At 42.7% G+C, this 13,745-nt stretch overlaps 1 protein-coding gene across 5 annotated transcripts in view; it reads right to left on the minus strand.

Moving 5' to 3' along the window:
- Positions 1–13,745, minus strand: part of LOC139273268 (pleckstrin homology domain-containing family G member 1) — a 245,368-nt gene that overhangs the window by 164,075 nt on the left and 67,548 nt on the right. Inside the window, exon 2 of one of the 5 annotated variants that reach the window (XM_070889942.1) lies at positions 4,797–4,870. The exons of the other annotated variants lie outside the window; for them this stretch is intronic. The gene's annotated coding sequence lies outside the window, so the exon portion shown is untranslated. The remainder of the gene's footprint in view (positions 1–4,796; positions 4,871–13,745) is intronic. 5 annotated transcript variants of the gene reach the window in all.

Here is a 13,745-nt window from a genome sequence, read left to right on the forward strand (position 1 = left end):
GTAAATTAGACTGGCCAGACCTCCCATTCGTGAACCACAATGACTCTCTTTAACAATATTATTTCTATTTAGATGTTCTTACCTTTAATAAGGATTTCAATAACTTTACCGACAATGGACGTCAAACTCATGTAGTTTCCTGGAGAACTTTTGCAACTTTTTTAAAAAGTAGAAGTAATATTGCCTTTCTCCAGTCACCAGGCACCTCTCCAATATTCAGTGATTTCCGGAAAATTTGTGCCAGAGCTCCTGCAATTTCCTTCCTTATTTCCTTAAGAATCCTTGGATGATCCTTATCCGGCCCCTGAGATTTGTTTACCTAAAGTTTGCACAGCTGTTCAGTAACCGTACTGGTATGAATGTGAATAGTGTCACAACTTACCTCTGCAAACCCTTCTAGTTCCCTTTCCAGATCAAATAAGTTACCTGTCTCCTCCTTGATAAAAGCTGAGGTAAAATATTTATTTAGCACTGTTGCAACGTGTTATGCCCTTGCTCGATCCCACTTTCATTGGCCCAACTCCATTTCTGGTTTTTCCCCCTTTAATATAACTACAGTACAAATTTTTTAAAATTATTATCCTTCACTCCTCCTGCCATATTCAATTCAATTTTTTTCTTTGCCAAATGATGCCCTTTTTATGCTCCTGACACGTCTTTTGATATTGAATCCGTCTTAATTCTGCGCCATTTTCCTTCGTGGCCTTAAATGCTTTGTTTTCTGCTTTGTGAGTTGCTTGGTGTAATGTATGCACTTGTGAGTATGGTAGAGCTGTTGAGTTGTGAGTGACTTAGCCAGACATGTGATATTCACAAGACTCAATAAAACCCCAGCCAGTTGGGTTTGGGGGGTCCACGATGAGGCAGGTGGTTGTGAGCCTGGTGAATGAACTGGTAATGTGTAGTGCGATTGTTAAACCTTTGCTAATAAACCAACTAGTTCTTAATAGCAATGTGTTTCTATGAATTCTTAAGCAAAGAACCCATGAAGCAAACACTTTACACTTGGTAATCCCATTAAACTAGGCAGGAGTGCCTTTGAGCCTGGTACTTTGCTTTGCATGGGCACATTGGTCCACTGCATTCAAAATCACCTCTTGCGGGAACTCCACAGTTCATCCACTCTCTTAGTCATATTCAAATCTCCAGGCCCACTCTGACAAGACTTCTCAAGCACAAAGTTGGTCCTCTTAAAATTTAGCCATTTTGTTTGAGTATTTGTAGCCTCTTGAATTCTTGAAATGACAAATGCGTTCACATCATGATCACTGGTACTTAAAACCTCACCCGTCTTTGTGTTGGAGATTTAATCGTCCCGATTACTCATAATCAAGATGGGATGTTTCCTTCCCTTGGTGAGTCTTTTACAAACTGTATCATAAAACAGGCTGACATTAACTCTAGAAATCCCTTCCCTGTCTTAACAGTGAAGGTGAAGATGAAAGAAGGAAAGAAAGGAAGAACTGGTCTGGGTATACAACTTTAAAAGGGCCAACCAATGGAGGAGCTTAAACAGGTTGACAGTAATACCTAAGAAAACTTCATGTTGGATAGCTTTGAGGACACCCCAGTAAGAAATTGTTCCAGTATTATTATTATTAGCTGGTTGGCAACCAGAGGACAATGTTGTACTTGAGTTGTGAGCAATGCTGGCAAGGCCACATTTATTGTCCCTCCCGAGTAATTGTTTTACAGCCGACCAGTTTGTTGGACCACTTCAGAGAGCATTAAGAGTCAACCTAATAGTGTGCAATTGGAGTCACGTGTAGGCCAGGCCAGGTAAGTGTGACAGGTTCCCTTCCCTGAAGGGGATTTGTGTACCAGTTGGGGGTTTATGACAATCCAACATATGTTGTAGACTATTTTTGCTGATTCTACAGTTATTCCATTCAATTTCACTGTGCTGCCTTATTCTATGATTCTAGTATCACAAGTACCACACTGCTGTACCTGACACATTCACATCTCTCACATTGATGGTTTGGTGTAATGCAAACACTTTTACTGCTGAAATTAAAAGCTGAAAATAGACAGCCCATCAGTCAGTATCTGTAAAGAGAAAAATCAGGTTACTGGTTCAACTGGGTAATTAACTCTCCATTGGAACGCCAATGAAGGATTACGTAACCTGAAGATCCATTCCTCACCCGTCTTTTGTCTTTACAGAAGCGGACTGACCTGCTGTGTGTTTCCAGCTCGTTCACATTTCTGCCATTTGCATTTGCTCCTTTTTATTTTACTTTCAACATTGCAGCCTGCAGCAGAATCGGAAAATCTCTTTGATTTGATAGTAAAGATTCATTTATTGACATTTTTAGCTGTGGCTGTTTTATTATTCAGGCCCTAATGGAAAATGCAAAAAATAAAAGCCTGTGCATTACTAATCCATAATGCTTGTGGCAGCATGTTTTATTGTACATGGTTTCGCTGCAACAAAACTTGAAAAAAATATCGACTAAAAAGTGCAGTATTGTATCAGGCAGCCATTACCTATTTCTGGAATAAATCAGTGTGAATTTAAAATTCTGTTGATTTATGTGACATGATGTTTGAGCACTGAAATATATTTAAGACTGAAGCGTCAAGAAACTCACGATTAAAATAAAATATCGGATTAATTTTAGCAGGCAAGTTAGTCAGCTATAGACGATCATTCACGTGCAGACCGGATAAAGACGTCAGCCGTGGCAGCACTCTCACTTCTGAGGCCCAAGGTTGTGGGTTCAGGGCCCACTCCAGGCGACTTGAGCACAAAATCTAGGCTGACACTTCAGCCAGAATAAAGATGAAAGGAGCATTCACGTTGCGGCCTGTCAGGCTGTTAATCAGCTTGTGAATCCTTCCACTACGTCACACTGAAAGAGCGTGAAGATATAAGCAAAGAAAGACTTGCATTTATATAGCGCCTTTCACGACATCAGGACATCTCAGAGCACTTTACAGTCAATGAAGTACTTTTGGAGTGTAGTCACTGTTGTAATGTAGGAAACGCGACAACCAATTTGTGCACAGCAAGCTCCCACAAACAGCAATGTGATAATGGCCAGATAATCTGTTTTAGTGATGTTGATTGAGGGATAAATTGTGGCCAGGACAATGTGGGGAACTCCCCTGCTCTTCTTTGAAAAAGTGCCAAGGGATCATTTACCTCCAGCTGAGAGAGCAGATGAGGCTTCGGTTTAACGTCTCATGAGAAAGACAGTACCTCCAACAGTGCATTCCTCTCTCAGTACTGCACTGGAGTGCCAGTCTAGATTTTTGTGTTCAAGTCTCAGGAGTGGGGCTTGAACCGACAACCTTCTGACTCAGAGGCGAGATTACCAGTCACTGAGCAATAGCTGACATGGTATGCAATTGAAAACGCTGATGCTGTCACCCTGTCACCGTCAATCAGCCTGTGAGTCCTTGCACTACTTCACAATATTGTCCAAGGAAAGAGTGTGAAGATATATAAACAATGATGATGCCACCCTGTCATACTGTTACTCAGCTTTAAAATCCTTCCATTATTACAAAAAACAACAAGTAGGGTTGCCAACTCTGGTTGGACCACTTTATTTGGAGGTTTGATCACTGACGCTTGTCCACAGTAACCTTCGAATAGTACCATGGCTGTAACCATCTTTATACTGGCTGAAGTGTCAGCCTAGATTTTGTGCTCAAGTCACCTGGAGTGGACCCTGAACCAACAACCTTGGGGTAGATTGCTTCTTGTCGAGTGGGCTGACCTGCACAACATATTCAAATAAACAATCCTGCAGCACTAAGCTACATATCTAAATTGTAAAATTCCAGTCTCTGGTGATGTGTCACAATGCACAGCTGTTTAGTTACAAGCAGGAGCTGAATTCTACACTATCAGCTGTTGTGTCTATCATTTTCTTCAGACTCCATTCACTTTTCAGTTTGACCTAGTGCCCTTTAAATTATCACCTACACTGAAGAATGTTAAACACTTTCCCAAGTACAGCACAAATATTACATTGCAAACATCTGTCACCAAGACTGCCTTCGCAACGTGGCCAGCTCCTAGACTATTGCCCTTGAGACTCTAATCCAGGCTTTCTTTATCTCCTGGCCAAGGTGTCAGTCATGGCTCAGTGGATAGCACTCTCGACTCCAAATCAGAAGGTCATGTGTTCGAATTCCACTCCAGACCCTTGAGCACACAATCTAGGCTGATACTCCAGTGCAGTACTGAGGGAATGCTGTACTGGCGGAGGTTCCACCTTTTGGATGAGATGTTAAACCGAAGCCCTGTCTACCTTCTCAGATGGATGTAAAAGATCCCCTGGTACGATTCGAAAAAGAGCAAGTGAGTTTTCCCTAGTGCCCTGACCAATATTTATCCTTCAACCAACATTACTAAAACAAATTATCTGCTCATTATCTCATTGCTGTTTGTGGGAGCTTGCAATGTGAACATTTTCTACCACGTTTTCCTACATTACATCAGGGACTGCACTGCAAAAAGCACTTCATTGGCTGTAAAGCGCCTTGAGGTACTGATAGGCGTGATATAAATGCATGTTCTTTCTTTATTTTTCTTTTATTCTACTTCAAACATGTCACTACTCTACAAATTGGGTATCTACTTATGTCACATCATGCTGATGACAAGAAACCAATGTCATGTGATCACCTCCACACACCCTACGTTAATATTGTGTAATCTCGGGTTAAATGAGATCCGAAATCAATCCAATATTCAAACCTCAGTCGCTATTGCGCAGAGGGATAAAATGTGATCAAATTTCTGTGCCATTCAGAGAGACCTGAAAAATGAAGACACCTACCGGGGTTGAAATTGGTCTTGGCCGATAGGGCAACGCCTGATAGCGAATCAGCAGCTCGTTTTACACACCACCCACTGAAGTCAATGGAAAAGAAAAGCGGGCGGGGATTAAATCAGGTTGCTGTTTCACTGTCGTCCATTTTATGCCAATGCCCGAGACTAATTTCACCCCCCCCCCCACCCCCCAACGTATTCCAACAGCTTTGTCACTGTTGCATTAGTACAGGAAACATTTTGCTCCATTTTCCGTAACCTTAAGGCACAGAACATCTGGCGTGAATTATATTACAATCAATAGAACAAGCGCCGGTTTGTATTGAGATTCACAAGTAGGGGAATGAGTGGCAGATCAAGTCGAAGATCTTGTCCTTTCCTTTCTGGGAGGTGGGTTGGAACACAGACCAGACAAACCTCAATGCTGTCCTTTAAAGATGAAGTAGGCAGTGGCAATGGAGCAATTCTCTTCCGCCAACCCTCCACCAAAGTTATAATAGCCGATCGGTAGAATCCAGAGGAATTCCCGGGCGCCTGCCCTTATTTTATACATAAAACTTTAATTTTATATTATTATTTATAGCTAATTAGCAAAAGTTACAGCAGTTTGGAAAGTAGAGTAGTACAGTTTGATGGAGCAATGGCGTTTCCCTGCAGTACAGGCTAAGGAGCCAGCAGATGCTAAACTATGAACTACAGTGCCATTTCAGGCAGGAGGGTATAATTGCAGTGTGACAAGTTTACATTGGTTGTTTCCATTATACATTTTTACATAAGAATTTATAATGGGAAAAGTTGAGACAAAAGTGTGATTAAAACATGACAACAGGATAACAGAAAGTACATATGGATGTAATATGCTATATTATAGATAATATAATCTTTTAAAAACACCCCCTCAGTGCTGCACTGAAGTGTCAGTCTAAATTATGTGCTGAAGGTTCTGGAGTGGGTTGGAACACAGATCTGTGAGGTGGGTGATTCAACCCCCAACTTTGATTCAGAGACGAGAATGCTACCACTGAATCAAGGCTGACACCAAATAACCGAGTAAACAGCGATCAAAATGCATTCAGAAGAGGAAGACCCCCCATTTCCCAACTTCTCTACTTCTTTGAGGAAGTAACAACCCAAGTGGGCTGTGGAAATCTCTACAACGTGTTGTACCTAGACTTCCAAAAGACACCTGACAAAGTTCCACATGAGAGGGCCATTAGTTAATGTTATGTCTGTAATGCACATAAATGACTCCACGGGGCAATGTGTTGTACTCAAACTGTAGTGACCTTGGTCCTTTATTCGTAACTCCAGAATGAGGCACAAGCATGGTGGGCAGCCTTTTATACTGGGCCCTGCACATCTATGCAGGTCACCCTCAGGTCACCCACCGCAGTGCCCTCTAGTGGACAGCCTCTGCCACAGGGGCAGGAAACCCCGGTCTCCACCAGTTGCATCCTCTAGTGGTGCCAGCTTAGTATATATACAGTGTAAACATTATTAATAGTACATCAGGTAACAAGTCTCCATCTTATGCAGCTATAGAGTGACTACACAGGGAGTATGTCTATAGTCTGCGTATATAACAGTTAAAAGCAAAGCTCTGGGGATTCAGGGCAAATCTGTGGAATGGATGGAGAAATTGATTGCAGGGCAGTAATCAATGAATACTTGTTTGAGAAGTTATGTCAGGGTGAGGGGAAGTGCTGAGTGGGATGCCCCAGGGCTCCGTGTTAAGTCCACTACTGTTTCTAATTTCCATCAATGCATTGGTCTCTAGCCTCCAATATAAAATGGTAAAATGTGCAGATGATACTGAACTAAGAAGAGGAAGGGAAGCAGTGGAGTCAGCTCATACAGAATGAGCGGGACAAAATATGTAAGTGGGCTGCAGATGAAATTGAATGTAATTCATTGCACACAGAAAGAGAAATGAACAACTCATCTACCCCATGAATGGTACTGAAATAGTTAAGAATTAAGCTGAAAGTGACCGAGGAAGCTTAGTAGACTCAACACTCAACATGCCCAACCAATGCAGAGCAGCAATCAACAAAAGCAAATAGAATTCTGAATTATAGTTAGAACAGTTGAATATGAGTCAGAGGAGGTTACAATCAAATTCCATAGGAACACCTAAAGAACTGTGTCATGTTGATGCACTGGAGGCAGTTCAAAGATAAGCCACTGGGAGATCTCTACTGTTAGAGTTCTGAGGAAAGACTGATGAAACTTGGGCTTCTGAATATAGGCATCTGAGAGGTAGAGGAATGTAAGATAGTAAACAGTGCAGGAAAAAAATAAATCCAGAAATTCAATTAAAATTATAGAATCATTCAGCACAGAAGGAGATCATTCGGTCCCATTGTGACCATGGCCAGCTCTTTAAAAGACCTATCCAATTAGTCTCACTATCCTGGACTTTCCCCATAGCCTTACACATATTTTCCCTTTTAAAGTTTAGAGCCAATTCCTTTTTGAAAGTTACTATTGAATCTGCTTCTACCACCCTTTCAGGCAGTGAATTCCAGTTCTCTCGCCAATTATCTTAAATCTGTGTCCTCTGGATACCGACCCTCCTGCCAATGGAAACAGTTTCTTCCTATCGACTCTATCAAATCCCTTCATGATTTTGAACACCTCTGATAATTTGCCGCTTAACCTTCTCTGCCCTAAGAAACAATCCCAGCTTCTCTCGCCTCGCCACGTAAATGAAGTCCCTCATCCCTGGTACCATTATAGTAAATCTCCTCTGCATCCTTTCCAAGGCCTGACAACATTCTTAAAATTCTTCTTTACACAAAGACTTCAACGTAGCTGCTACCGTCCGTTTTGTGCCCTCTTGATGAAGTTATATTTTACCCTCTGTGGCTGAGGGCTCAATTTTCCCCAAACCATTTTTTTGGTGTACTTGAAGAGTTATGCCCGATTTTTTTTGGGCCTAAGTACGACAAAAAGAAATTCTAAGTTTCCCCGTTGGATTTCTTCATTTTGGCGTGGCCTAACCCAACCTTTAGTTTTGGGGACTGGAGCCTTGATCTGCGCCAAAAAGATCGGGCTGCCTTGGTAACCAGGGACACAATGTGAGCTGAGGCCGCAAAGTGAAGCATACAGCCAGCTACCAACTCTCTCTCGGAGAATGGGACCGGACCAGCAAGCCCTTTGGGTGGGATTGGAGGAAAGTTGCTGCTATGCATTTTTTAGTGTGTCCGGGCATCTGCTGCACCAATTTTCATACCTGCACCGATTTCCTTAACTCTCCAGAAGGGTTTTCTGGAGAGGCCACAAACGCTGACCTAAGCAGAACTGGAGTAACTCTCAGCTGGCCAAACTTCCCTAAATGGCCAGAATTGGCATAGCTGGCTGGTTAGGTCCCCTTTGGCTGAAAAGAAACTGACCTAAAAAAATCGTAACTAACTGAGTTACACTGGTGCAAATTGATTGGGGAAACTGTGGTTTTTCAACTTAGGCCAAAAAGAGCAGCCTGCTCCAAAAAAAACGGCGCAAATACTGGGGAAAATTGAGCCCTGAATTAGGTCTGCGCGCCCTTATCACCAGTCCTCTGACCCTGCGTCACCTGCCAACCACATTTCTTCGAGCAGTGTGAGTCAGTGCAAACGATCACTTTATTCACATACTTTACATAGAATTACATAGAATTACATAGAATTTACAGCACAGAAACAGGCCATTCGGCCCAACTGGTCTATGCCAGTGTTTATGCTTCACACAAGCCTCCTCCCACCCCTCATCATGTAACCCTATCAGCATAATCTTCTATTCCTTTCTCCCTCATGAGTTTATCTAGCTTCCCCTTAAATGCATCTATGCTATTCACCTCAACTACTCCATGTGATAGCGAGTTTCACCGCTCTCTGAGTAATAGAAGTTTCTTATTCGATTTATTAGTATGAGCCCTAGTATTAGACACCTCCACGAGTGTAAACCTCTTTTCTACATCTACCCTATCGAACCCCTTCCCAATTTTAAAGGTCATCGCTTTTCTAGAAAGAAGAACCCCAGCCTATTCAGTCTTTCCTGATAGTTATAACTTCTTACTTCTGGAAGCATTCTTGTAAATCTTCATAAATAAATCGGGCAGATCCGTGGGCAGCTCGTCTTGTGCCCAAATTACTTTGTTGGGGGGGTGGTGGGTTGATTGCTGAAAGTATCCTGTAAATCCAAGCCATGCTCTGATAACCACGCAGTAAAATAAATGGCATCAACCATACGTGACTAAGTAAAGCAGTCTCCACAGTAATTACGCAGAAATACTCCATAATTGTTTACATATTGATGCTATTTTGGAACCTGCTGTACAATTGAATTAAAAATAAATGGAGGAGGGGGGGTTGTTGGGAGGGGCGGAAACTGTCGACAGTGGTTTCAATTTACAAAAAAAAAAGCTTTCCTTTTAATTAGTAACAGGATTTAGAAGGCTGCAACCGATTTTCTCACAGACATTCACTACATAGAGCAATTTGCCACCACTGTGAGATATAATTTTGTAGTCTGTTTCGGAACACTCGTGTGGTATTTCTAAATGGGGAGGGAAGTGATGTTACAGGAATATGAATGTAGAGTTTATATAGTGATGCATTTTGCGAGGAAGAATGAGGAGAGGCAATTATTTGAATGGGGAGAAATTACAACATGCTGCGGTGCAGAGGGACCTGGGTATGTCTTTGTGCATGAATCCCAAAAAGTTAGTTTGCAGGTGCAGCAGGTAATCAGGAAGGCGAATGGAATGTTGGCCTTCATTGCGAGAGGGATGGAGTACAAAAGCAGGGAGGTCCTGCTGTAACTGTATAGGGTATTGGTGAGGCCGCACCTGGAGTACTGCATGCAGTTTTGGTCACCTTACTTAAGGAAGGATATACTGGCTTTGGAGGGGGTACAGAGACGATTCACTAGGCTGATTCTGGAGATGAGGGGGTTACCTTATGATGATAGATTGAGTAGACTGGGTCTTTACTCGTTGGAGTTCAGAAGGTTGAGGGGTGAGCTTATCGAAACATTTAAAATAATGAAAGGGATAGACAAGATAGAGACGGAGAGGTTGTTTCCACTGGTCGGGGAGACTAGAACTAGGGGGCACAGTCTCAAAATACGGGGGAGCCAATTTAAAACCGAGTTGAGAAGGAATTTCTTCTCCCAGAGGGTTGTGAATCTGTGGAATTCTCTGCCCAAGGAAGCAGTTGAGGCTAGCTCATTGAATGTATTCAAGTCACAGATAGATAGATTTTTAACCAATAAGGGAATTAAGGGTTACGGGGAGCGGGCGGGTAAGTGGAGCTGAGTCCACGGCCAGATCAGCCATGATCTTATTGAATGGCAGAGCAGGCTCGAGGGGCTAGATGGCCTACTCCTGTTCCTAATTCTTATGTTCTTATGTTCTTAAACTAAATGGTTCAGTTTTAAAGGGGGTGCAGGAACAGAGAGACTTGGGGTTGTACATACATAAATCTTTGAAGGTGGCAGACAAGTTGAGGAGGCTGTTAAAAAGGCATGTGGGCTCCTTGGCTTTATAATCAGAGGCATAGAGTACAAAAACAAGGATGGTGTGCTAAACCTTTATAACACACTCGTTAGGCCCCAGCTAGAGTATTGTGTCCAATTCTGGGCACCGCACTCAAGGCCTTCGGGAGGGTGCAGAGGAGAATTATTAGAATGGTATCACGGATGAGGGACTCAGTTACATGGAGAGACTAGAGAAGCTGTGGTTATTCTCCTTAGAGCAGAGAAGGTTAAAGGGAGATTTAATAGAGGTGTTCAATATCAGATTTAAGGTCATTGGCAAAAGAACCCGATGCAGGATGAGGAGATTTTTGATTTTTTTGCAGAGCAAGTTAAAAACATAAGAACATAAGAAATAGGAGCAGGAGGAGGCCCCTTGAGCCTGCTCCGCCATTCAATAAGATCATGGCTGATCTGATCTTGGCCTCAACTCCACTTTCCTGCCTGTGAGTTGTTGTGATCTGGAACTCACTGCCCGAAAGGGTGGTGGAAGCAGTTTCAATAGTAATTTTCAAAAGGGAATTGGATAAATAATTGAAGGGAAAAAAATTGCAGGGCTATGGGGACAGGGCAGGGAATTGGGACTAATTGGATAGCTCTTTCAAAGAGGCAGCACAGGCACGATGGCCCGAAAAGCCTCCTTCTGTGCGATATCATTCTATGATTTAACTTATTGACCCACAGGTTCCTGGCAGAAAGCCTCACTGCATCGGGATGGTGGTTGAAGTATCAGCGTCACATTAGCCCTAACTCTGACCCGTGCTTGCTTTGAGCAAGGGTCCCCACTGGACCACTGAATCCCACCCTTATGTTCCACATTTCAATCAACGTCCTTGGCTCTCTGTTTAGGAGTTTACACTTTTAATCAACAGACTGATGCAGTCCATGTACGACACAAGAAAAACTCAGCAAAGAGCAAAGGCCACTCAACTGCCCGTATACATAGAAACATAGAAAATAGGTGCAGGAGTAGGCCGTTTAGCCCTTCAAGCCTGCACCACCATTCAATATGATCATGGCTGATCATGCAACTTTAGTACCCCATTCCTGTTTTCTCTCCATACCCCTTGATCCCTTTAGCCATAAGGGCCACATCTAACTCCCTTTTGAAAATATCTAACGAACTGGCCTCAACAACTTTCTGTGGTAGAGAATTCCACAGGTTCACAATTCTCTGAGTGAAGAAGTTTCTCCTCATCTCAGTCCTAAATGGCTTACCCCTTATCCTTAGACTGTGACCCCTGGTTCTGGACTTCCCCAACATCAGGAACATTCATCCTGCATCTAACCTGACCAATCCCGTCAGAATTTTATATGTTTCTATGAGATCCCCTCTCATTCTTCTAAATTCCAGTGAATATAAGCCTAGTCGATCCAGTCTTTCTCAGAAACATAGAAAATAGGTGCAGGAGCGGGCTATTCGGCCCCTCGAGCCTGCACCGCCATTCAATATGATCATAGCTGATCTTCAGTACCCCACTCCCGCCTTCTCTCCATAGCCCCTGATCCCCTTAGCCGTAAGGGCCACATCTAACTCCCTCTTGAATATATCCTACAACTTCCTGTGGTAGAAAATTCCACAGGTTCACAATTAGCTGGGTGAAAAGGTTTCTCCTCATCTCGGTCCTATATGGCTTACCCCTTATCCTTAGACTGTGACCCCTGGTTCTGGACTTCCCCCAATATAGGGAGCATTCTTCCTGCATCTAACCTGTCCAGTCCCATCATAATTTTATATGTTTCTATGAGATCCCCTCTCATTCTTCTAAATTCCAGTGAGTATAAGCCTAGCCGATCCAGTCTTTCTTCATATGTCAGTCCTACCATCCCAGGAATCAGTCTGGTGAACCTTCGCTGCATTCCCTCAATAGCAAGAATGTCTTTCCTCAGATTAGGAGACCAAAACTGCACACAATACTCAAGTGTGGTCTCACCAAGGCCATGTACAACTGCAGTAAGACCTCCCTGCTCCTATACTCAAATCCCCTAGCTATGAAAGCCAGCATGCCATTTGCTTTCTTTACTGCCTGCTGTACCTGCATGTCTATCTTCAATGTCTGATGTATCATGACACCCAGGTCTCGTTGCACTTCCCCTTTTATTAATCTGTCACCATTCAGTTAATAATCTGCCTTCCTGTTTTTGCCACCAAAGTGGATAACCTCACACTTATCCACATTATACTGCATCTGCCATGCATTTGGCCATTCATCTAGCCTGTCCAAGTCATCCTGCAGCCTCCTAGCATTGTCCTCGCAGCTCGCACTGCCACCCAGCTTAGTGTCATCTGCAAATTTGGAGATATTACATTCAATTCCTTTGTCTAAATCATTAATGTATATTGTAAATAGCTGGGGTCCCATCTTTAATAATTGATTCCAGCATTTTCCCAACCACTGATATCAGGCTAACCGGTCTATCATTCCCTGTTTTCTCTCTCCCTCCTTTTTTAAAAAGTGGGGTTACATTAGCTACCTTCCAGTCCATGGGAACTGAACCAGAGTCCATGGAATATTGGAAAATGACCCCCGATGCATCTACTATTTCTAGGGCCACTTCCTTAAGTCCGGTAGTGTAGTGGTCATTTTACTGGAATGGTAATCCAGAGGCTGGAGTAATAATTCAGAGAACGTGAGTTCAAATCCCACAATGGCAGATTGAGAGTTTGAATTCAGTGATATCAATAAAAGAGGGCTAAATACTGCAGAATCTCGAGAGGAGTATAGAAAATCCAGGGGTGAAATTAAAAAGGATATTAGGAACGCAAAGAGAGAGCATGAAAAATTCTTGGCAAGTAAAATCAAGGAAAACCCAAAGATGTTTTATAAAAATATTAAGAGCAAGAGGATAACTAAAGAAAGGGTAGGGCCTATTAGAGAACATGAGGATAATCTGCGTGTGGAGGCGGAAGATGTGGGTATGGTTCTTACTGAATAGTTTGCATCTGTTTTCACAAAAGAGAGGGACGATACAGACACTGCTATCGAGGAGGAGGAGTGTGAAGTATTAGATGAAATAAACATGGTGAGAGAGGAGGTATTAAGGGGTTTAGCAGTTTTGAAAGTGGATAAGTCCCCAGGCCCAGATGAAATGTATCCTAGGCTGTTAAACGAAGCAAAAGAGGAAATAGCAGAGGCTTTGACCATCATTTTCCAGTCCTCTCTGGCTTCAGGTGTGGTGCCAGAGGACTGCTAATGTAGTACCTTTGTTTAAGAAGGGAGAAAGGGATAGATCGAGTAATTACAGGCCAGTCAGCCTAACCTCAGATGTGAGAAAATTATTGGAAAAAATTCTGAAGGAACAGGATAACTCTTCACTTAGAAAGACATGGATTAATCAAAGACAGTCAACATGGATTTGTTAAGGGAAGGTCATGTCTGACTAACTTGATTGAAATTTTCGAGGAGGTAACCAGGAGGGCCGATGAGGGCAAAGCGTATGA

The sequence above is a fragment of the Pristiophorus japonicus genome, chromosome 9, assembly GCF_044704955.1.
Source record: "Pristiophorus japonicus isolate sPriJap1 chromosome 9, sPriJap1.hap1, whole genome shotgun sequence".
In the NCBI taxonomy this organism is placed as follows: Eukaryota; Metazoa; Chordata; class Chondrichthyes; family Pristiophoridae; genus Pristiophorus; species Pristiophorus japonicus.